The sequence below is a fragment of the Papio anubis genome, chromosome 9 (genome assembly GCF_008728515.1).
Source record: "Papio anubis isolate 15944 chromosome 9, Panubis1.0, whole genome shotgun sequence".
Classification (NCBI taxonomy): Eukaryota; Metazoa; Chordata; class Mammalia; order Primates; family Cercopithecidae; genus Papio; species Papio anubis.
The window spans coordinates 72413698-72440388 of NC_044984.1; the positions used below are offsets into that span (position 1 = coordinate 72413698).

General features: G+C 35.3%; 1 protein-coding gene across 12 annotated transcripts in view; it reads left to right on the forward strand.

The window, feature by feature from the left end:
* The window catches only part of NAV3 (neuron navigator 3), a 946218-nt gene that overhangs the window by 796128 nt on the left and 123399 nt on the right, over positions 1-26691 (forward strand). The gene's annotated exons all lie outside the window — the stretch shown is intronic.

Below are 26691 nucleotides of genomic sequence, written 5' to 3' on the forward strand. Positions count from 1 at the left end.
AAGCAAAATTACAAACATATACTTATTTTCCTTATTAGAAAGAAACTCTGGTTAATAAATTTCATTCAGTTCAGATATCCTCAGATTTACCTAGAAGCTAATGATATAAAGATTAAAACATGTTTCAAATCATCTAGCATAATAAGCTTGTTGCTTTTCTTGAAGGTGTTGTAAACATAGAAAAACTCTTACTTTAGGCTTATTTTTGCTTCTTTATTGCCTCAAATTTCTTAAAGATGTGTGTGTGTGTGTATGTGTGTGTGTGTGATGAACTAATTATTTTGCTGGAAATTGCTCTGCTGATTTATCAGAATCATCACTGTTTAAGAACATTGATTTGGTAAGATAATGTTGTAATATACATTTCTGGCCTGATTTTGCTCCCTCTTCACTCAAAATTTTGACTTTGTTGTACAGGAAGGAATTGCATATTTTCAGAATTATTATATCTAAATACCTAGAGTAGTTGTTTAATTCAGCATTTATGAGAAAGACAAAAGGTTAAGGTGCAAAGCACTCACATTCTGAAATAGGAACTGTATACAATTCATTGTGCATTTTTGTACAGTCAACTCCAAAAGCTAGATACCCAGGGAATTCTAATATTAGTCTTCAGTTTCTCCTTACCCACAGGCTGTTGATATCCTAACTCATAATGGTTAGAACAGTCTCAGCTCCTACCCTGTCTGTATCCTACTCTCCTAGCCTATATACTCGCGTGTGTGTGTGTATGTGGGTGTGAAGCATGTGTGTGTGTGAAGCATCTCCCCGCCTGTAATGTAAGTCCACGAGTGCAGAATTTTTGTCATATTATTTATGTGTTGAGTTTTAACAAATGTTTGTGGAGTTAATTAACAAATTAATGAATATAGGCTATTTATTAATTAGGCTATATAGTCATATAGACTGGCAATCGCATCTAATTAAATAGAGTGGCAAATGAGCTCCGGAAAGAACCAAGGTACTATAAGGATGTTATGAAAGAGAAAAATGGGTTATGTGAAAAATGGACAGTGATAAGAGGGAAAGAATCCCAAAGTGTGGGCCGCATTTTGAAACTAATGACCTATTATTCTATTATTGTTAGCTGAAAGTAGAAAACATTGTGGGAGGGAAGATCTGCTAGTTTTTGGTAAAGGAGGTTGTGATGGCAGAACCAAGAAACGAACACAAGGTGACTTTGGTTTGGGGACACTGGGATAATAAACTCTCATTGCTTTATCAGGGCCCCAGATTGGGCTCTGGTGGAGGAACTCAGAACAACATAAAGACCTAGATAGGTATCTAATAAGTGGGGACCTGTGAAAGCAGTGCCTCTTAAAGTGTGTAACCTGGACCAGCAGCAGCAGCAGCAGCCATTGAAACTTCATAGAAAGACAGATTGTCAGCTTCATCCAAGACTTACTGAATTAGACTATCTCAAGGTAAGACCTGGTAATCTGAGCTTTAGCCCTCAAGGTGGTTCTTAAGTTCAAGCATCGCTATATTAAGTTGAACAAATAGATGCCAGGCCTACAAACACATGAATGCCTAGCATAAATATTTAAACATTAAAAATGACATTTCAGAGTTCTTATTTACCCTATTAGTGGTGTTCTGTCAAGAGAATGAGAATATTGATATGTTAGAATACACTGATGATGCTAATTTTTGAATTAAATCAAATAATGACTTATTATACCTGAAATAAATTGGTTCAGCTTGGTAGATGCAGTTTTTGAAGATTATATAAATAGTTTTTAAAAGAATAATTTTAACTTGAGCTGCTTGTATAAATTAAATTGCAATAGGGTCATAGTATAAATCCTCCTATTAGCAGAGATAGAAGGTTTTTAAAAAAATTACAGATAAGTCTGAAGGTCTTTTAAAATCTTATATTAGGGAAGTAACTTGGGATGTATATCATTTTAAAATACATGGACTTAAATGTTGTAGTTGTATGACTCAGTTAATTTAAAATACTTTCTTCTATGAAAAATTGTTTCAAAACATTTTCTAAATTCTGTTACTCATTTCAAGTAGGATAGGCAAGAACAGATATAAGATACTACTTTTTGTTCAGGTTTACTAAAAAAAAATTACTGTGATAGAGATCATATAAAAACATGTTTCCTGTCTATTTGTCTTAACCTTTTAATCTCGGCACCTTAAATTTGACTTGGTAGGAATTAGAAGACAATTGCAGAAAATGTCAACTGGGGAAATTTTATTCTACTAAAAACTATATCCATACAACATAGCAAATCACATTTTAAAGGCCAAAAAGTCTTTCACAGCAATTTTTCTGATTATTTTCAAAACATATCTTCTCTCTGCTCCTGCAGCATGCTGTTGATTTTTCTGTTATGCAGTCACGTAAGTAATTACATGTTCACATGTCTGCTTCACTCATAGAACATGAAACACTTAAATGTAGAATAATATCTAATCCATCTTTGTATCACCAGGAGCTAGCATACTGTAGGAACTCAATAAATATATCAGATAAATTGTGGAAATAACCATATCAGCTTATAACACATAGAAATGTGAGTTTTAAAAGAAAACAATTATACATATCAAAAAAATTTTATACCATTTTTTAAAGACCTTTCAGATGTCATATAGTTGGACTTTTCCAGTGTTTCTTGTATCATAAGACAATAGTAGATATTCTAAGTCAAAAATCAGTTTTCTGGGGTTATATACATTTGAAAAAACTGAGTGTCATATCTGTTCTTAGAGAGTAATGCTGGATATTAACATATCAAAGGTACAGAGAAGTCTTGAGGTTCAAAATAAAATCTACTTAATTTTATTGAATTCAGTGTTCCATGAGCTTTTTCACTGATTCCTTCACTTTTTTCTCTTATAATAGTTAACTTGTTCCTGTAGCATTTTATGAAATGTTGATTTAGTTGAATGCCTTCACTTGACCAATATAATAATAGAAACTCAGAAATATTTATTTACCCAGAAGCATGCAGCTAATAGCACAAGGATTCAGGTCTTTTACTTCCTATTTTGTGGTTCCCAACTACTTTTGTCAAAGGTCTTTTAAATAATACGAAACATATTAGTGATTGATTCATTATAGTTAATGCGTAAATGATAAGGCTTGCAACAATTCACTGGCAAGAAAGCTTAAAAGCCAAAAGAAAAAAAAAAAATCCACAGCATTTTTTTCTTATTCTTTCTAAAAGCTGTGTAAGTGCAACAGCACAGAGCCATAGCACAATGGCAGCCAGCCAGCTAGCTAGGATAGCAATGGACTTGAATTGTTTGTATTGTTGTAGTGAAGGCTGTAGCTTCCCCTTTGATCAACTTCTGGTTAAAATGTGATGGACAATAGAGAACTGAATTCCTCTTACCAGCACATTAAAAAGGCCCCAAAGGAAAAAGGAGGACTTTCAGCAGCCATCTGTAGTGTATTTTAAATATTTTATTGCTTAAAGATATTGCAGTTCATTTACTTTCCATATCAATCCAACACCAACCCCATTTCTGTATTTACTTGACAAAAAAAAAAATTACAGAATGGATATAATCCTTGTAGATATGTTGGAGACTCTCCAGCAACTTCACAGATACATTTATAGCAGGCAGTTAAATATGTAGGTTTTATACATTGTGTTGGGCTACGTTTAAAAGGTACATTTTGGAGGACTGCAGGATGTTTGTGGTTTTGAACTTTATTAACTCCTATTATTGTTCTTACTCTAGCTTCTATGCTAACAGTCACAAATATTTGATAAACAAATATATGATTACTTCCTAAGTGCCTGTTATCATAATAGCACCTTGGGAAAAAATAAAACAAAACAATATGGGTGAAAGTTCCTCAGTTTAAAGGTAAGAGAGAGTAATGTAAACAAAGGCCACTCATAATAGATGTCTATACAATGTGCCTTAGAAGCACCAAAGAGAAACAGTTACTCCTTCCTGGGAGTATAAAGGAAAGACTTCAAAACGCGGTAGCATTTAAGCAGGGTCTTAAAGAAAGCATACAACTTTTTGACATCCAGCCTGGGAGAAATCAGAAGGAATGTGGGGAGTGAGAACATAAAGGCATAGAAGAGTTTGATGTGAGGAACCAATAATGGGATTCTGAAGCCCTCTGGGAATGTGATCAAGAAGACAAGGAACAAAGGACGCAGGGGCCATACTAGGGTGTTTGGACCTATAGGTGATGAGGAGCTATTTTACTAAGTTTAATTAGTTTTATTTCACTTCAAGGCAAGAGCACATGCTATGATCATTGTATTTTAAAAGGAACTCTCACAGCAATGTAAGAATATTGAAGAGGGATGAGATAAAGACAGGTAGAGTGCTTAGATAGTGACTAAAATAAATTAGATGAGCACCTAACTAAAGAATGGCAGTGGGAAAGGGGACTGGGGACACCATCTATTTCTAGAGGAACTTGGGTTTTGTCTGTGTATGATATTCCTTGGTTTTCATAACTAAATACCACAGATTGGATGGCTTAAACAATAGACATTTAGTTTTTCACAGTTCTGGAGGCTAGAAGTTTATGATCAAGGCGTCTGCAAATTTGTTTTTTATGAGAACTCTTCCTGACTTCCAGAGAGTGGGTTTCATGCTATATCCTCACATGGCCTTTCCTCTGTGCTCCTGAAGAGATCCATCCATCTATCTATCCATCTATCCATCTATCCATCTACCTATCTATCTATCTATCCATCCATCTATCTATCCATCTATCCATCTATCCATCTACCTATCTATCTATCTATCTATCTATCTATCTATCTATCTATCTATCTATCTATTTGTCGTCTGCTTGCCTGCCTGCCTGTCCACCTACCTGTATAGAGAGAGGTATTTGGTGTCCCTCTCTCTTCTTATAAGGGCATCAGTGCTATTAGATTAGGTTTCCACCCTTATGTATTAATTTAACCTGAATTACCTCTGTAAAAGTCCTGTTTCCAAATACAGTCACATTGCAGGTTAATACTTCATGTAAATTAGGGGGTGGAGACACAATTCAATTCATAACCCTGTGTAACTCCCAGGTGGTTATATCCTTGGGGATATAAGGTCAGTCACTATGTATGTGCTGGATTAAAGTATTAGTATGTATTATAATCATATATATAATCTAGAGCTTATATACGATTGTATACAAAATTAGCTTGTATATGAGCTCTAGATTGTATATATGCATATTTATATTGTAAATTGCTGCCTTTGGAAATGCATAAATGTGGAAAAGAGAGCCAAGGATTACTAAAGTATTTGATTTTTTTTTCCAAATGAAGCCAAGAGTCTGGACTCTTATGAGAAGTTTCCCAATTTTTAAGTGTTAGAACTCTCCTAACAGATACATAAGATCAATAGATACAGTTAAAGACAAAAAACTTACTTCAGTGGCCAAAAACTCTAGAAATTCACAGATACAGTTAAAGACAAAAAACTTTCTTCAGGGGCAAAAAAACTCTAGAAATTCACAGACATAGTTATATAAAGCAGGAGAGAGTGAAGATTGCACTTATGGTCCTGTAACTGTCCTAGTTTCTTGAAGTTTCTCACAGAGATACAGCTGGTGATGATACCACCTGTGCAGAGTGAAAATGCCACCAGTCATGAGAAGCCTGCCCAGCAGGTGAGGTAACTGTGGCAAAACTATCTGAGCTCTTTTTTGGAGATTTTAATGCAAGACAGCGCGAATCTGAGGTCAGCTTCCCAGCCATAGCATCACTCCGTGGAGCTGGCCTCCTGCCTGCCTGAGGCCTATTATGACAGTAATGAATTAAATTTTGTTTAAACCAGTCTGTGACTCTGCACTGTGCAAGCTAGAAACATTTGTATCTCAGATATGCAGTAAGAAAACAAGCCCTGAGAATGAATTCTTAGCATTGAAAGAGTGAATAAAAGAAGAACCACCTTTGGAGAGACAGAGAAATCTGCTTTAACACAGAGATCAAAGGACAACTAGGGTTAACTGATGTTTTTTGAAATGGAGAGAAGAGGAAATATGCAATACTGTCCAACTCCGTGGATAAGTGATGTTTGGCAACTAGTTTCTTATCAGTGGCTTTATCAAAGTTAGTTTCAATGAAGTACTGAAGGAGCATGCTAGGTTATGAAAAGGTGAAGAAGTTAGGAGGTTGAAACAATGAAGGGAGATCTTCAGGAAAGTTGCAGTGAAGGTAAGGAGAGAGATCAGATAGAAGTCAACAAAAGGGACAGGATGAAGATTATTGCTGATTTGCTCTGTTTTATTTTGGGGAGAAAGGAATTTGATCTGGTACAGAGAGTGAATTCCTAGACAAAATAAGGTGGTAAGTCTTAAGGAAGATAGAATAATCAGGGAAAAGATTATAGGACTGCAATAGACTTAATGTTTATCTCCTTCTAAAATTCCTATATTAAAACCCAGTCCCCCTTGTGATGATATTTGGAGGTAAGGTCTTTGGGAAGTGATTGGGTCACAAGAGGGGAGGTCTCATGAATGCTATTAGTGCCCTTAGAAAAGAACCCACTATCGAGTGCCCCTTGGCCTCTGCTGCCATGTGAGGTTACAGCAAAATGTCAGCTGCCTATGAATCAGACATCAGGCCCTCTTCAGACACACACCTGCTGGCACCTTGATAAAGCCTTCTGAAAACATTACTTTGAAGCCCCTGAGCATGTTTAATGAAAGGAAGGGGATCAAAGAGGTTGATTAGAAGGTTTTTTACCAAAAATTAAAATAAAATAATAATAAATTTCACATTTGAGAGGTAGAGATTTACTGCGGGGTTGAACAAATTGCAAGCTATAACCTGGGTTACTGAAGTAGAATGATAATAGAAGTCAAAATTAGGTTATGTGGATGATTCATCCAGGTAGCTGTTCAGTCAATATGATGGCAAAATGAATCTCAAAGGAAAGAAAGGCAAAGCTCCAGATACTATATATTATACTGAATATGAACAAAATTCCAGAACTTGTGGTAATGAAGATACCTTTTCCAGTTATATTTTGGGTTGTCTGTCACATTGTTATCTAAACTATATTCCTAAATATAGTAATTGCTAAATTTAATTATAAACTAATCAATATAACTTCATATGTATACTGATTTTCCTATATAATCATGCTTTTATTGAAAGTATAAAAGCATAGTACATCATAGAAATTATTTTTGTATTGTGCTACCTGATGGATTGTTTTGATTTGTGAAACTGTAATCCACATGCTGAAATCACAGAGTTTCCAAAAGGCATTAAAGATTGTCATGATTTTGTATGAGTCTGAGGTTGCCATTGTAACTCATCATATATTGAAGCAAGCCTAAGTTCAAATCTAAATACATAGTTAATACTAAATATCTAAGTCTGCAATTGTTAGCAATGTGCAGAAAATTACATTGCCATGACAAAGGGCATCATGCCAGTTCTCATAAAATCATGGGGTCAACCGTTATAAGGGTGGGAGACCTTTATGATTTCCAAGTGTTTTCCAACTAGGAAAAGTAAAGGCAACAGAGATTTCTCCTAAGCCACCAAGCAAATATCTCAAGGATCAGATTCATGATGCTTGTCACTAGTGTGTGTAAACTAATAATTCATTTTATCCATGTTGATTTGTTCCAGTACAATCACAGAATTAGTATATTCCCGTGTCTTAACTATTTCCTTCATTAGCTTACTGGCTCCCCATTGTAATTAAAAGCAAACACAATAAAGATTAACAGACTGAGATGGAAAGAGACAAAGTAAATATAATTACTTCATTTTATAATCAGATGGCCTGCCTTTTCTGCCCACATTTCTTTACTCTAAGTGGGGAGAGACCAATGCAAAACATTAGGGACGTGAAAAAACCGTTATTGATGCCCTCTCAAATTCATTTTGCCATTCTGCTCATGATTGCAAGAATTTGAACTGGTTCTGGACTTCTCTTCAAATCTTAAAATTAACTGTGCCCATTGTAAGTAACCTCAGAGGCTTCCAGTACTTTCTTATAATGCCCGTTAGGGAATTAATTCATACCACACCCACATGTTGAGAACCTACTGTCTGCCAATCACTGTGCTCAATCCTAGGCTTTTTACTCAAGAGTCTTGTATTAGAAGAGCATTAGAGTAGGGAGTGTTAAACCTCAATTGCCACTGAAATTCAAAAGATGTTTCGGCCGGGCGCGGTGGCTCAAGCCTGTAATCCCAGCACTTTGGGAGGCCGAGACGGGCGGATCACGAGGTCAGGAGATCGAGACCATCCTGGCTAACACGGTGAAACCCCGTCTCTATTAAGAAATACAAAAAACTAGCCGGGCGAGGTGGCGGGCGCCTGTAGTCCCAGCTACTCGGGAGGCTGAGGCCGGAGAATGGCGTGAACCCGGGAGGCAGAGCTTGCAGTGAGCTGAGATCCGGCCACTGCACTCCAGCCTGGGCGACAGAGCGAGACTCCATCTCAAAAAAAAAAAAAAAAAAAAAAAAAAGATGTTTCGACGCTACAACTAGCCCAAGCTGTAGATTGTAACTCTAAATGCTATTTTTTTAATAAGACTCACCTTGACATTAAACTTGATCAGATTTTAACTTTACCATTCTAGAATGATTCTCCCAATACAAGAGATGGTTCCAAGGACTCTTATTTATGTATAATTTTTATCTTACCTGCTTATAATAGAATTTACTAATGAATCTTATGAGGATGGTAAAGATATTGAGAAGAAGAAAAGAGAAGAAGAGGAGGAATAGGAGGAAAGAAGGAGAAAAGAGGAGGAACAAGAGGAGGAACAGGAGGAGGAAAGGAGGAGACAAGAGGAGGAAGAAGAGGAAGAATAGGAGGAGAAAAAGGAAGAGAAGAAAGAGGAGGAAGAGTAGTCAAATTTGTTATAATAAAAATAGCTATAATAGATATAAGTATTGAGGACCTACTGTGTATAACTAACATACCATATTACTTAAATACATTATTTTACTTTATCTTTACAATAGCCCTATAAAGTAGGTTTTATTAGTTCCATTGAGGCAAATAATGCTTACGTCAAGTAGCTTACCCATAGATACTTTGTTAATAAATAATAATTGTAGAATTTAAATTTAGATCTTGTGTTTTAAGCATTATTCATAAAATTATTAATTTTATAAAGGTTTTTATCATGCCTGGATGAAATGTTTTGACTTCATAAATTATTTAATTTTTCCATTTTGACCTAAACATATCTACACTATAAACATTTTTTTTTAATCTAGGTTCAAAAAGTTGGTAAATTAATTTAATGTGTAATGATATTTACTTTTATTGCACTGTCAATAGACCTGAAAACACAGATGACAGAGCAATCATTTCACATGTGTGAGAGCTTCTAAAAAGCTAGTTAGCTTGCTAATATCAATAAAGCAATTTACCAATGTTTTGTTCTTTTATACATATAATATATAAAACAAATATAATTATATATACATATATAATTACATATATATTTATAATACAGATAATTATATGTAATACATATATTTTATAGATAATATATGTAATATAAATTTGTCATTGTTTTGAAATATAATTCTTATTGAAATATTTATTTCTAACAGGCTCAGGAAATAGAAAAATGGAAGAGGGAGAAATATGTTTGGCTTATAAAATGAAAAATACTAAAAGAGCGCTTATATGAGGGAAAAAGGAATTTTGGTCCTTTTGTATTACATGATATTACTTTTCATGATGAGAGATATCCTAGCTAATTAAATACTTAGCTTGATTAAAGAAGTTACATCTATACATGAAACACTTGGTTATTTCCCCTTCAAGAACTAGGCATGAATTCTTTTTTTTTTGATAGGCTAACTAATGGGTTCAGATTTTCAACTTGGGATCATTAAATTGAGGGCGTTTGGCTGGCAGCTGATAAATTCTGCATCTTCCTCACTCCGGCTGCATAGAGTGGGTGGCATGGACTTATTTATTAGAGGCATATGGGTTCCATGTATATTTTTTTCTTGCTTGACTTAATTTGCATTTGAAATAGTTAAAGTTATTTGCAATACCCTTGGTTTTTTTTAAAGCCTTACCAGAACTCCCATATTTTTTTAGGATAATTTGTAAATGACAGTGTTTTCATTACAAATGAGTGCTTAGTTTCTAAACTAAATTGTTTTTTATTATAAAACTTTTCTATGCTTATTAATGAAAATTCATAAAATATACAAAAGTATGAAGAAGAATCTAAAAAGAATCTATAATCCTCTCATCCCAAAGACAACTAAGAATATTGCATTAAGATATTTCCTCCTAGGCTTCTTTACCCTTTCTATTTACATAGTTTGGGTTACATCATATATAGAGTATATATATACTGCTTTCTTCACTGTATTTATATAATAAATAATACTGCATAGTATTAGATATTATTTTTGGATATGATTTTTAATGGTCGCGTGTCCTTCTATTATGTGGAATAAATTACATATCTAAAGAGCTAGTGCAATAAACCATTAAATTTAAGACATTCATCACATTCTGATTTATCTGCATAACAATTAGCAGAGTCTTATCTGATCTGGTTGTATGACTATATTCATGAATTTATTTTCTAAAAAGATCAAATTTTGAACTTACTAGAAGGAGATGCCTCACATATCTGTGTGTGCATGTTTGTGTGGGTATATGTGTATGTATACATATACATGTACATTTGGTATTTACGTTTTCTATATAATTCTCATTTGATGAGATAAAGATTTATAATTTAATTTTAGATTTTTAATTTCAAGTGTGTATTTGTAAACTATCAGGAATTACAGTTTGTTGTAATTTTGAAATATTTTGTCAGTTAGGTTTTCCTGCTGACAAGATAGATGATAAAACCTTGTTACTGAACCTATGCTTCTTCATGAAGCTTAATTAAATATCTACGAGTTCCTTATATTTTTTATAGAACAAAACTCTATCATTTGTTTCTCTAAGAGTATATTTTACTCTGATGTCAGACAGCTTGGACTAGCCACATCTACCTGACTGTTCAAATATTTGCTAGGTAAAAATAAAATTATTTATAATAATAGTTTCCATATTGAATGGTTGGTGCCACACATATTGCTAATTTAATTCCCATAACAACCTTCTGAGTTTGATACTATAATCATTGCCTTTTTGCAAATGAGGCATGCAATGCACAAGAGACTGAAAAACTTTCTTAAGGTTAAACCACTAGTAAATGCCAGATGCTGGGATTTATACCCAGGTGAAGATTTTTTTTTAAGTGCATAAAAATAATGACGTCAATAATATTTTAATTATTTTGAAATTGTTTCCAGCTTCACTCTTGATCACAAGCTAGTGACTAGAACAGGTTAATCATAGTGAAAACTAATAGATATGCTGTTCAAATTTCAATTCAATACTAAATTTGTGGAATATGTTGAACAGTTGACGATTTTATAGCAGAGATATATTCATACTCAAATATTATACTAGCTTCGCTGCTTCTGAAACTGTACAAATATATTATTGAAAAAATGTCTTAAATGTAGAAATCTGTATAGTCCAGAATACAAAAGGAAATAATAGCAATAATGCTATGAAAGTGGTAACAGTGAAGAAGAATCGTAACTGATTTAGCAGGCCCACAAAAGCACTGAGAACACTGTGGGAAAAGTCAAGAAGGAGGCAATTTATACTACAGGAACCCCAAAAAGGCTTGGGAATTTTAAGATCAAATAGTAGAACACAGTGCCTATTTTGGATATTTTATAGGCTTCTGGAAAAGACAGACACAGAGTCTTCAAAAATAATATCACAGATTATAAGATTGACATACAACTAGGGCGTAGAGGAGGGTCCCTGAGCCTGTGAAGTTTTGAGGAGAGTTTACAGAAAAGACAACACCTGAAGTGAGTCTTGGAGGATAAGTAAAAGACATGATATAGCTGGGCGCGGTGGCTCATGCCTGTAATCACAGCACTTTGGGAGGCCAAAGTGGGCGGATCACCTGAGGGTCAGGAGTTCGAGACCAGCTGGCGAAGACGGTGAAACCCCCATCTCTACTAAAAATACAAAAATTAGCCAGGCGTGGTGGTTCGCGCCTGTAATCTCAGCTACTCGGGAGGCTGGGGCAGGAGAATCACTTGAGTCTGGGAGGTGGAGGTTGCAGTGAGCAGAGATCGTGTCATTATACTCCAGCCTGGGCAACAAGAGCAAAACTCTGTCTCAAAACAAACAAACAAACGAAGATATGACGGAAGACAGAATGAGTATTACAATGCCAATTGGCATTTGGTATTCTACTAATTCTGATTTGAGATGTAGGGATGAATATGAAGAAAAAACAGGAGGAATTGGATCAGAAGCTTTTTAAGAAGTGGTCAGACCTCCAGGTCCCCTACTCAACTCTTGAAATAGTAGATATCTGTCTTTTTTCTATTTTAGCAAAAGACTGGAGAGTTTCCTCTGGGAAAAGAAAAAAAGAAAGGTAATCTGGACGGGACACACTGTACACTTGAGGGCTGAAACAGGTTAATTAAATATTGAGAACTTTTTTCCCTCGTTGAATCCTGTAATCCTGGCAACCTGGTGTCAGTCTACCTGATCAGGACTATCACTGATCCTTTACTTTCCCTGTGTATTTGTCACGTGCTTACTGACTGCAAGTCCGTACATCATTGTAGGCAGTACACATGTGAAGAAAACATAGTGTTGTGAGAAGTACTCTAACATAATTAATCACAGAAAGGTGATTTAGATTTTAGATTCCTGGTTTATGATCCCATCTAAGCCATTGGTTGTTTGTGTGAGTCTGGAAAGTGAGCTCTCCTGGCCTCATTTTTATATTTATAAGATGAATGAAACTAACAGTTACAAGAATAGTACTCTTTAGATTGTGACAGAAAATCATATTAAAAACAACTTAAGAAAAAAAAGTATGTATTGTTTGCATAAGTGAGAAGCCCATAGTTACTATGAATTTGGATGTGGCTGAATAGAACGGTATTTGATTAACTTTATCTCTTGGCCTGGCTGTGGTATTTTTCCTAGATAGGATTTGGGGGCTATAGAGTCTTACATCCAGTGCAAAGATGGACTAGCACAAGAATTCTAACGGGTTTTTTTTTTTTTTTTTAAGTGAAAAGACAGTATGAGATTTTTAGATATAAAGACTTAGATTTATAGCTTAATTACCTGAAACCGTTTTGGGGAAAACTAGTCCACAGTCATCAATTTTTAAAGAAATGTGTTTTAAGACAAAGCTTAAAATGTGCTTTAAGACAAATTATTGCCTATCTCCAAAGTTTTATTAACCTGCCATTGATCTATTCATTATTTTCATGACTACTAACATGAAATGTGAGGCCCTCCTTTGATTACAACAATGCACTCTGAGTCCTACATAATTCAAGGTTCAAATCCAGTAGGAGAGAAAGAAGCTTCTGCAAAGTTCCCAAGAGTCAAGTAGATTGAACAGGTTAGGACATCCTGAAACAATCCCAGATGCCAAAGAAGCATTGTCACAGCCTAAGCCTTTACTTACCTCTTAATAAGCTTACTCTATGGAATTCCCAATGCACTTTTTCTCTACTCTCTCCCTTCTTGTTTTCCCAATCTGAGCATCCTGGCATCTGGCACACAGGCTTGCCTTATCTCTTGGTTTGCCCGGTGTCACAGTTTACAATATGATAATGTGTAACTATTTGTTGGTATCCACCACCATCCTGAAACCTGCTATTCCATGGCATTCCTTATGCCTGAAATCCCATACTCAACCTAGAATACCAATTCTGGCTTCCTTCATATCTCTTGTTTATCCTCCAAGACTCACTTCAGGCGTTGTCTTCTCTGTGAACTCTCCTCAAAACCTCATAGACTCAATGCTCCTTCTCTGTGCAGTAGTTGTGGGTCAATCTTATAATTCGCCATATTATATTGAGGACTCTGTGTCTGTCTTTTCCAGAAACTTATGAAATACTCAAAGATAGGGACTCCCAGAATCGAATGCAGTTCTCATCACAAAATATACATGTGATGTCCCGAAACCCTATGCCATCATGTGCATCTTAATGTTTCCCATATTATTTTGAAAGTATTTATTTCATGTCTTTTCTGAGTTTATAGTCTCTGCATCTAGCACAGGGCCTGATTCACTATTAGTACTCAATAAATGTTTGTGTAAATGAATGAATGAATGGCATGCTTTCTTTTGAGAGCTTTTTTTAAAAAAACACAGGTGTAAAAAGCATGTAGCTAGGGTATTAACATTTGAAATCATTATGGAGGAGAATTTATTAAGTATGAAAGTCTATAAAAGCCATATAATCCAAAATATTACTACCTGTTTTTGCTTGCTTAAGAAATTCAAGGCTTTCTAGCTTGTGGTAATTTTAAAGTATTTTGACCAAGATATTAATAAATTTAAATAGCAAAGTATAATGCTAGGATATCTGATGGCAATTTACTGTGGAAATTCTGCTTAAAGTATCTTTGGATTGTGTCTAAAACATCAAAGAATTCATCTCTGATTTTAGAAAATGTGTTGAGTGAATGATAGACTTCTAATATTTGTTGTATATGTAATTTATACAAATATTTTCTGAAAAAATACAATTATATGTATGGACGTTTCCATATTTCTTAAGCTTTTTCATATTCTTCATTTTTTGTTTTACTCCTTGATACTAATTCTGTAAAATAAGGAACATCATTAGAAAGCTCTGTTCCACAAATAAAAATATGAAAGCTCAATAAAGTTAACCCAAATTTCAATAATTAAATTAAGTTGGATTTCAACTCAGCTTGATTCTTATCTGGGCCAGAGTTTACAAACTTTTTTCGTAAAGGACCCAGACAATAAATATTTTAAGGTTTATGGGCCAAGAGGTAAAATCGAGATATTGTGTATCTGTTTACACAATGAGAGAAAACAGATTGTCCTCAATTTTTCTAACTATTTAGAAATGTAAAAAACATTCTTAAGTAACAGTGTACACTGTGGATTTGTTCCATGGCCATAGTTTGCTGACTCCCATGGTGCTGAAACAAATCCAAATCGTAACTGTTAGACTCTTAAATTTAACATTGATTGTCTGTATTAGTTTGCTAGGACTTTATAACAAAGTACTACAGATTGGGTGACTTAAACAACAGAAACATATTGGCCAGGTGTGGTGACTCATGCCTATAATCCCAGTGCTTCGGGAGGCTGAGGCGGGTGGATCACCTGAGGTCAGGAGTTTGAGACCAGCCTGACCAACATGGTGAAACCCTGTCTCTACTAAAAATACAAAAATTAGCTGGGCATGGTAGTGGTCACCTGTAATCCCAGCTACTTGCGGGGCTGAGGCAGGAGAATCGCTTGAACCTAGAAGGCAGAGGTTGCAGTGAGCCAAGATCGTGCCATTGCACTCCCAGCCTGAGCAACACGAGCAAAACTCTGTCTCAAAAACAAAAAACAGAAACATATTGTCTCACCCTTCTGGAGGCTAGACATTAGAAATCCATGCTTTGGTAGGCTTCTTTTCTCTTGAGGGCCATGAGGGAGGGATTATGTCTCCTTGTCTTGTAGTTGGCTGACTTCTCTGTGTCTTCACATTGTCTCCCCTGTGTGTGTCTGTGTCCAAATTTATCCTTTCAGTAAGAACATCAGTCATGTTAGATTAGGTCCCACTCCAGTGAGCTCACTTTAACTTGATTACCTCTGCAAAGACCCTGTCTCCAAGTAAGGTCATATTCTGAGGTTTTAGGGTTAGGATTTCAACAACCAAATTTTGGAAGGTACACAGTTCAAACAGCAACATTCTCATTCTCTTTGCTCTACATCAAACCTAATTTCTAGGAGGTCAAGTAACAAGTATGAGAGTTGCATTTCACTTTTTCCACTCTTTTAAATTTAAAGCCATAGATTCTCTCTCAATAACCTCACAGCACAATAATAGACAACTAGAACTGCATGGAGACAATTCTCCATGGAAAGATGACTCTCTGAGATTTGCTTTCCCCTCCCTTAAAAACACCCAGAAGATAATGTGGCATAGTGAAATCATCTGAATACTTAACCACTTTAGCAAGAGAGAAGCAGTGTTTAGAAAAATCGAATTATAAAGAAAAATATTATTTTGATCATATTTCTAGCAAATATTTTGCTGGTTTATAGCCACTTAACTTTGTGATTCCTTAAATAGATCAAAAGGCTTATATACAAATAACAGCCTCCTATGTCCTAGCAGCACTCAGAATTGACTCCAAAATAAAACTGTTATTTGAAAACTCCAGCTGTGAATGTACCTTGGTGTTAGGAAGTGTCACACCTTTTGTAGCTAGAACTGTCACAGCATGAAGAACTGATGTGCCATTGAGTCCTACATCCAGCGCAAGGATGAGCTAGCACAAGAATTCTAAAGATGTCTTTTTTTTATTTTTAAATGAAAAGACAGTATGAGATTTTTAGATATAAAGACTTAGATTTATAGCTTAGCTAGCTGGAAATGCCTTGGAAAAAAATAGGCTAGAATCATAAATTTTGAAAGAAATGTGCTTTAAAACAAAGCATGATTATTTCTTATCTCTGAAGTTTTATTAGCCTGCCATTGATGCATTCATTATTTTCATGACTGATAACATTTTTATCAGCAAAAGGAGGCAGTATTTTTTGATATTTTTTATTTGGTATTTGATAACTGTTTCACAATCCCAAACCTACTTTAAAAGGATGATTATAAAGAATACATAAGATAGCACACCATAAGTGTATTATACAGTGTCACAAATCGTTTTCTTCTCTTCATAGAAAAAAATTATTAGCAGATGTCAGAAATCAGTTAATTTTTGAAAACTCACTTATTTACAAATAAGACAACAAACAGAAGGCTTCTTTATTTAGAGAATGGCTAGATACCCCAGTGCCCTGGTCTTATATCTGGAATGGAACCATATCCAAAGAGAACACTGTACAACTGATTAGGCCTACCCTCTAAATGAAGTTTCTACCGATTCCATGCATGATAAATAATGGCTACTCTCTTGCCTACATAGAACAGTAAAGAAAGTGAAGGTCACTTATATGTGTTTAAGTAATCGTATGACAGATATTGTGTTAAGTTCCTTGTGTTCATAATTGTAGATATTGTATCCTGCATTGTGTAAATGAGGCCACTGAAGCATGGAGAGTTAATATATAAATATAAAAATTATTTGTCTATATTTTAGTATGTTGTGAACTTGTTACCCTCTTCCCCACCCATTCTGTTGACAATAAAATCTTAAATTATAGCCATCTAGACATTCTTAAACCTGGCATTTTAGACAAAAATAATTTGGGGATAGGGTATAGTTTACACTGTTTCTAACTTAAAAGTTTTATCTCTTGCATAGTAGGTACTCATGTGGTCTGACTGACACACAAAGTATAAAAGTACAAAGTATAAAAGTACAAAGGGCCAGTAGAAAGTGGAAAATGAAAGTATCATGTCCCCTTAGCAAGAGAAGAGAAAGACTAGGTCAAGCATTCTCTCATTTTCCAAAGATCATTAAAAACCCCTTTGTGAGCCTTAAATTAACTTTTACAAGGTTTCTATCTTGAAGTATACTTTTAAAATAAATTTTCACCTGCATAAATGTTCTCTTTGGATTAAAGACTTAATCACCACAATTTCGAGAGATACTTTTCCTACCCAGTTGATTCCATTGTTATTGTAATGACAGAAACTCATTAACACAGTGGGTATCAGTATTGATTATGACTTTTAGACTTTACTTTTTCCCATTATAGTTTAATTTCTATCTGAAATAGATCATAATTCTTGATCTGCTGCCGTTTTGGAGTTTTTCTAAGATATTGGACCATTTACTCATGGTGAGATAATAGTGTTCAAATTGACACTGGTAGTCATGAGGTACCCTGGACTCTTTACTCTTATTTGATGTTCTGTGTTGTGAAATACAATAGTACGTGTAGCCTTCAATGCAGAATTAATCATGAAAGGTACAATCAACACCATCTAATTACCTCAAACTTGCTTGTCTTATGACTTTATTTAGCTGAGCACATGCATTTGATAATGACAAGTAGGCTAATTCAAAATCCTGTCAACCACAGGCAATTTAGTCATCATAAATGAAGTCCAGTGTGTTTTAGAGATTGTATCCATTTGACAAGCTAGCAGGTATGAACAGGAAAGGCATAAGACAGGAAATAGAGAAGTCAGAATTTGATTTATTAATTTTTTAGGAGAAAAACCTATCAGGCTATATAAGTCTTTTGAGTCTTTCTTTAATGTATATATTCAATATTCAGTTAGGTCTGTTGTTATAACAACTCTAGCATCTTATGAACTACAGCATGATAATACGTTAAGAGATAGAGAGGTTGATTATTCTGACTACCAGGAATATTCTTTTCTTGAAAGAATCTCTATTGGTCAGAGTCAATAGGCACTCTTAGGCCTTTTATGATTCTCCATGTGTAGGTACAACTAATGAACCTGGTAGTTCAGTACTGTAAAGCTCATGGAGAGCCCAGTGAAGGCTGAGTATAGATGAAGGTCTTGGTGCTCAGCATGGCTTGAGGGCCCCGGATTGCAACCCTTTACAGCACGTGAATGTCAACAGATGAGTCGGGGAGGTGTGCTGTGCTGTGGATGCTCCTCCCAGCTTGAGTCAGCTGTCCATCTCGCTGGCAGTCTCTTGCAGGCTGTCACCATTTCCTCTCACTTTCTTTCTGCTGCTTTTTTCCCTAAAATTCTGGCCTTGATCTATTACCCATATAAGTAGGCAGGGCAAATCTGGAAGTGGGAGAGAGGCTCATCTGAGGTGTTATGCTATTCTTTCTCTGTGGAAATGAAGTTTCTCCCTTTTCAAAGTTAAGGGTCTAAGGCTTTGATCTTCCCTGGAGTTAGGGATCCTCAGTGCTGAGCCTTCCACACTCAACTGCCCCTTTCCCTTTGCAGCTCACACTGTGTATTTCTGAATCTACTCACACCACAAAGATAAACTTTCAATATGAAATGCCAAACATTCCCAAAACAAGACTTTTAAGTAGATCTTTTCCTGGGTGTTCTTTTATTGATCTCATTCCCTGGCTAATATGGTTTAGCTGTCTCCCCACCCAAATCTCATCTTGTAGTTCCCATAATTCCCACTTGTCATGGGAGGGACCCAGTGGGAGATAATTGAATCACACAGACGGGTCTTTCCCGTGCTGTTCTTGTGTTAGTGAATAAGTCTCATGAGATCCGATGGTTTTATAAAGGGGAGTTCCCCTACAAAAGCCCTCTTGCCTGCCACCATGTAAGACGTGGCTTTGCTCCTCCTTGCCTTCTGCCATGATTGTGAGGCCTCCCCAGCCATGTGGAACTGTGAGTCAGTTAAATGGTTTTCCTTTATAACTTACCCAGTCTCAGGTATGTCTTTATTAGCAACATGAGAACAGACTAATACATGGCTTGAGGGCATATATTAATACACAGGCATATGCATTATATTTTCAAATATAAATATATGGGCTGAGGAATTATTTTGTTATTTTTTCAATTTATGACCTGTTTTTAAAATATCTGTGCGCATGTTTTTAGAACATCTTGTTGTTTCAGATCAGTGAAAAACTGATTTTTCTCAGAAGTTTCCACTTGAAGGTAGTCAGCATTGAATATTTTGGTATTTGGTTTTAGGCACGCTGTGTATGACTTCTGTTAGTCTGTTGTTAAACAAAATCACTGTGGTAGCTCTCCTACCATTAGCATTTCAATAGAACATAGTTAATTGAAAAGGTATGTTTTGACATATATCAACTTTTTAGGAGAAAAGATTATCCCTGATACCCGTACCCTCACAAACTTATAGCCCTCTGAATTCTCTACTTTTAAACCACGTTTTTCATTTCTTCCCAATAGCTGAAACCCTTTCAATATGCTGCTTAGAATTCATAATCCACTGTTGGCTGAAGTGCCTCTATTAGTAATTTCTTCTTGAAATTAGCCCTTCCCTTTGTTCTTTTCACTGAAACCTGCCTCTCCCCTGAAGACTCCCTGTATTCCTTATCGACATTCTTTTCCTCCTGGACCTGGGGGTGGGTTAAATGTCCACTTTCATCATCACTTCCCCTCTGAAGAAATGCCTATGTTGAAGCCTGTCTTAGTCTATTTCCTGTGACTTGTAACAGAATATTTGAAAATGAATAATTTATAAAGAAAAGACATTTACTTCTTAGAGTTATGGAGGCTGAGAAGTTCAAGGTTGAGCACTGCGTCTGGTAAGAGCCTTCTTGCTACACTGCTACTCTACAGTGGGGATGCTCTGTAGAGTCCCAAGGCAGTGCAGCGCATCACATGCTGAGGAGCAGCTGAGAGAGACCCAAACTAGCTTTGATAACAGACCTACTCACACACTAACCCATTAGTCCATTAACCCACTAATCCATGAATGGGTTAATACATTCATGAGGGCTCTGCCCTCATGACCCAGGGACCTCCTAGAGGTTTTACCTCTTAATACAGCTGCACTGGGGGTTAAATTTTAATGTGAGTTTGGAGGGAGCAAACATTCAAACCTTAACAAAGTTCCTACCATCAGTATAGACCGCCTGCTATCCCTCCTTGTTATCATTTCAAGAAACTTAAGTTACTGTCCCTGGGTTATTCAAGATTTTAACTCTAATATTTTGTGACTTTCTAACACTACTCTTACTGTAATTGATTGTGATATCCACATCCACTGACCCATAGCCTCGCTTCTCAGAACCTTGACACCTTATACTTTAATGATCTTGCCTTCCGTTCTACTCACACTTTAGTCACACACTCCCACTGTCACACCCTAGAACTTGTCCTTAGTGAAAACTTCACCTTCTCCATTCAAGCAGGGTTGAGTATCATGCTGTCTAACAACTACTCTTATTTTTCCAGTTCACTCCCTTTCTTTTTCTGGCTCCAAGAATAATATAATCTGACCAGTACCTGCAATTCATTGATACTTAACTCGTCAGAATCCTAAATACTTGCTGAGTTGTCATATATTTCTTTTTATAAGTTAGGTTCCATGATCTATCAAAAATAACCAGCCAAACAAAAAACCTTTATTGGATATTTTCTACTCCACTACCCCTTTCTCTTTTGCTTATTTGACTAGAAAAATCTCAACTTCAGTTAAAACCAACATTTCATCTACTGTGCTCCTGCCCAGCTGAATGTGATTGTAGAAAACTATAAATATCATGCAGACTGATTTCATAGTACGTTCATGACTAGTAATCTCAAGTGGACTAGTGGTGTGCACAGAAATCCTACATTTCCCTGCTGCACTCTGTCATTCTCTTAACGAGTAATTCACAACTATTCTTTCTCCTCAAATTTCCAGTCTTTCTTTCCCCCTTCTCAGTTAGCATGTTTACAGTTTCCCTGAGAAAATGGAAGAAATCCAAATACCAGTCTCATCATCCCAGCTACCTCCCTACTGATAGTTTACACTTATATCAGTCTTACCTCCTGTTACTGTGTATGAACTGTCTCAGTTAAATATAAAAGGCTAAACTCTCCAGTTAGGCACTGGAACCCATTCCCTCTCTGTGATCAAAGTTATAGCTCCAGTTATTTCTAAACTGTCCTGTATCACCCAACATTTTTTTTTTTTTTTTTTTGGTCTTTACTATGTCATTCCCATCAGCACACCAACATTTTGAAGTTTCTCTTTCACCATAAACAAAGTAGACAAACCCCAAACACCCCCCCATTCCATATTGCCCTTGAGCCACCACCCTCTCTCTTTCTCTCTCTCTCTCTCTGCTCTCCTTTGCAATAAATCCCTTGAAATATTTTTTAAATTTACCTTGCTATCATCAATTTCTCTCTGTTGTCTGTTGAATCCAATCCATTCTGTGTTTTACCCCATCACTCTTCTAAAACTGTTTTTACTAAACTAATCAATGACTTTCTTATTAAGATTGGCAATGGCTTTCATTGATAGAAAATCGATGTTACTAAATTCATTGTTTAATTTTCATTTCTCTCCTGACTTGACCTATCAGCACTCTTTGATATGATTGATTACTTAGTCTTCTGTGAGATCTTTTCTTTCCTCTTGGAAAATTATTTATGATGTTTGAATAGAAGAGTAAAATGATAAAATTTTACTTCAGAGTCATCTTGTTAGAATAAAAAAAGAGAAAAAGAAATATAAAAAGAATTGCCATCATCAAAGGGATGGGTAATAATCAACATAATTAGATTGTGTTCCTATAAAAATAAAGTATAGAAGATATATTTTAAATATAGAACTAATGCAAAATGCAGCTGATTTGATATTAAAGTGAGAGTAAAAAAAAAAAACCCTGTATTTGCAGTAACAAGTAACCCTCTAATGTCAGTGGCTTACAGTAGTAAGCATTTATTCCTTATTCACAATACATGGCACAGCTGTGAATTACCTGCTGTGACTTGACTTGATTTGTTTTCTTAAAACTAGACCCAGACTGAAGAAGCAACCCCTGTTTGGGATGTCTTTTCTTAAGACAGAGGGGAAGGGCAAAAGAGGCAGCGGAAACTTGCACTGACCCTTAAAGGTTCTGGCATATCCCGTGTATGTTCATATTCCATTGGCCAAAACACATCACATGGCCAAGGCCAAAAGTCATGAGATAGATATGTATAATTCACAAAAAGGGAAAGTAGATAGAATATTTGTAAATAATCATACAGCTTTCTATAGTGGCAATTCACACTAGTTTCTTTCCCTCTAAAGTGATTGTGAAAATGATGAGCAGAAATAGAAGATGTAGTAGAAGGGATGGATTTGGGAAGGGAGAAGATGAATTCAGTAAGAAACATATTGTGTGTGGGCTGAACATTCAGGAGGAGATGTCAGGCAGGCAGTTTGAAATGGAAAACTGGCACTTAGGAAAAAGGACAGGCTAAAAATTTTGAGTAGAGCCAAGAACAGATTATTTGGGAACACAAGATTTTGGCAAAGGAGGATGAGGAGATATAACTACAAGAAAGAGACTAGCTGGTTCGCAAACTCAAATGTTGACTAAAATGCATCTTGATAATAATGCCAATTGGTGATCTACAACTAAGTCATCCAGACTCATTCAGCAGTGGGTTTTGAGTTCTGTAAATTTGTCAGCGACAATGTGGCATAGAAATTAAAAGTACAAGCTTAGGAATGCAAAAGCTGGGTTTCCCTGCCTGCTCAGCCATTTTGTAAATCTTAGCCGAGATTGGGTAAGTTACTTCACTTCTCCAAGCTTGTATCCTTTTCTGCAAAATAATTAACAACGATGTTTACCCTTGCAGGATTATTGAGAGGATTAAATTAAATTATGCCTATAAAATGTTCAGATAGTTCCTGGCTCATTTTAACTAATGAATTGGTATAAGTAATATTGCTAACAAAATTGCATAAAAGAAAACACTGACTCTGGCTTTGTTTACATTTGTGTTAATAGGAGTCTCTTCTTGAAGCATATGTTCTCTATTTACTAGTGTTGAAAATTTTATTGACAACTTTACAAGAATGTCTGGGATGTGTATTATTAGGCAATTATGTGAAAAATGCAAATAAGATTCATTTCATTTATAAAACATATGCAGCATTTTAAATAATAACATATTTATTATTTGATTCTTTACGCCCAAATGCTCAGGTCTTGTTCCTTCCAAGAGTATGGCTGCACAGCACACATACTTATTGCTACCAGTATTTTTATCACAGTGAATTTATGAGAGTCTGGTTGGACAATGTGAATACTATTTACCTGCAACCTCTTAAATTTGTATGCCTAATGAGAAGTCATACAGTAGTAAACATTATTTAAGGGGATTAATCATTGCTGAGGGATCTTCTCATTTAACCAGCCTTGGAAGTTGGCTAGAATTAAAGACTTGGAAAGATATATCTATTCTACTGCCGGCATTTCTGCAGTCCCTCTGTGGTACAGATTCACTTTGCATTTTATTCTTTCCTCTATTATCACTGCTTTCCATCGTTACATGTCCTCATCTATGTGTTGGGATCCCAGTGGTTTCACTGGGTTTCTTTCATCGTAGTAAAAACTAATCTTTCATGAAGAAGACACCCTATATGACACCAACACTTTTTCCTATTTTTGAATTACCTGCCTATGAAGTCTTTAAAACTGTCAATGAAACAATAGATTTTCTGGAGCCTGTAGCCCATATTGCTCTTTTATGTTATTTTTGTGGGTTTCCTGTCAAATAGTTTTTGGTGTTTATTTTCTTTAAGCATCACTAGCCATTTGTTAGGCTGCAGGGCTGATGAAAATCCAGACTTCCATATGAGATTTACAGATGTTGTAGAATTAGAGAAAATTAGCTTCAGGTCTGGCAGTGATTTTCTAAAAATGGTTCCATTGATCTCACTGAAATCAGGGATTTCTTTGCTGAGCTGCCAAGATACATAAATTTTCTATGAGAACTGATTTTGTAACAGACCTTGACATGTATGGTCTAATTCTAGAAAACAAACTTCTAGCTGAAAATCAACAGCCTAAAAGAGGATTAAAGATTATGTTGGTATCCGCATGCATATTTTGTCCTGTATAGCACAGAGGAGTAGGGAAAGTCACTGGACACATTCAGAAGGAACCCCAAAGCGTCTAGATGTTACCAAAGTAACCACCCTGGAAATTGCAATGTACAGCAAGAAATGAGTATTTCAGAGATGGGGTTGTAATCTGGGTGGGAATTAATGCTTGGTTTTATGTCATTTGACTTAAAAAAAAATGACAGCAATGTTAGTGAGTCGTAATCTAGCAGTGGTCAAGGAGACAATTATAAAATGTCAGCTCTAACCTTCTTGTCTTTCTCTAGAAATAGTGGTTCATAAAATGTAAGTTAGGAAGTTAATTTTCTTCTTTTGATTTTTTTTTTCTGTACATATTCCTTCAGTGTTTTAGAAATAACATGGCCAGCTAATTATTTTTATGGTTCTATATATATTTTAGATTCAATTAGGGATCTATTTATTTGTCCTAGTTTCACAGATAAATTATAATAATAGCAAATTATAGCAGATTAATTTGAATCTTCACTTACAGATCAACATAATTAATATGAACTATTTTGTTTATTGCAAAAGGAGTATCAGAGAACAGTATCACAGAAAGCTTTTGCTAAATTAAAAGCAACACACCTCTCTTCCAAGCGTAATTGATGCTACCATTTTGTTTTCCTTTCTAGTATTTCTTCATATATATATGATATATATGTGATATATATATCATATGTGAATGAACTCATATAACTTATGAGGGTCATTCAATTTTATATGCTTCTTATTCACTTAACATAATGGTTTTTACAATTTTTGTTAGCAAGACTTTATTGTTTTAACTATACAATTCAAATAATATATATAAAATACATTAAAATCAATTAGCTGTTCTGAAATGCATGTGAAGAAAAATAAGTGTATAAATGACATATACAAAATATAACAGTCTAAAATATAAAATTCATTCAATTATTGTCTTTTCCTTCCAAATGTCTTTCCAACAAAGAATAAAACACTATTATTATAGAATGTGTGAATAGATTATCACTGCAAACAGTATTATCTTAGCTGAGTGGACAGAGGGAAGACCCAGTGATCACACTGGTCTTGCGATTTTTCCTTTCACTTTCACCTTCCCTTAGTTTGTTGACATGCACTATTGTATAAAATCACAGATGCTGCTAATAGTGTCCTCATTCGAAAGGAAAAATTAAAAAAAACTTCATTCTACTTTTTTCTTCTCTCTTTGTCCTCTTAAGAGAGAAGATCAGGAAACAACTAAAATAAGCAAACCTCTAATCTGGAACTCTATTTAAATCCTACTATTCTTTTGACCACAGCAGCTCTCTAAGTCTTGCCTACCTTAGGCAGCAAGTACATACTTTTACAGGGTCCCCAGAGAATTTGAAGATGGGCTGCCTACCCAGAATCGGAGAGTGTGAGCTGGAAAATCACTGTGTGTCCCACATCACTGTATAATGTGACCAAAAGTAGACATATCATACTAGCAAAGACAGGATCCAAGAAAACACTGACACATGCAAACATTTATTAAAGCCCCAAACATCTTCTCTTATCAGCATTTGGATTAGTAATTTTAGCTTTGGACCTTTCACTAGGAACTGTACAGTTTATTGCTAATAGGTGTCATTGATCTCTTAGTGTTTGGGATTATGAAAGGATTCTATTCTCCATGTGTGAAATCAACATAATAGGAATGTTTGTGCCTTGCACTGTCTTTGCAAATATGGCAGGTCAGGTAATTTATATTTGGTATTTAGTCAATCACTTTACCATTTTTTTCCATACCACCATTCTCTTCCCCTTTTCCCAAAAAAGTCAATTTATGGACTTCAACCAATTTGTAAGTTCAGATTTCTTTCTTCTGAGGTTTTAATTCAAGTAGAGAAAATAAGTGAACACAGGTGGGACAAACAAGGAAAAAAATACATGCTAGACCATAAAGTAATGTTATAATTATTATGAAAGCATTCAGATGGCCATTTTAACATATTTTTAAAGCCACCATTTTAGCATATTAAGAGAACCACAGCTCTTTGCTTTGTTTAAACAAGCATGCTGGTATTTCTGATTTATCAAAAACTAATCTATAAAGCCTCTGAATATGTAGGCTTGTCAAAAATATACTGTATTTAACTCTGTAGAGGTTTCTTTTCCTTATTTTTAAGATGAAATAAACTTCACTGCAGTTATTTTTATTAGTTTGGATGCTGATTTTTAAGTTTACTATTATGAATGATTTTTG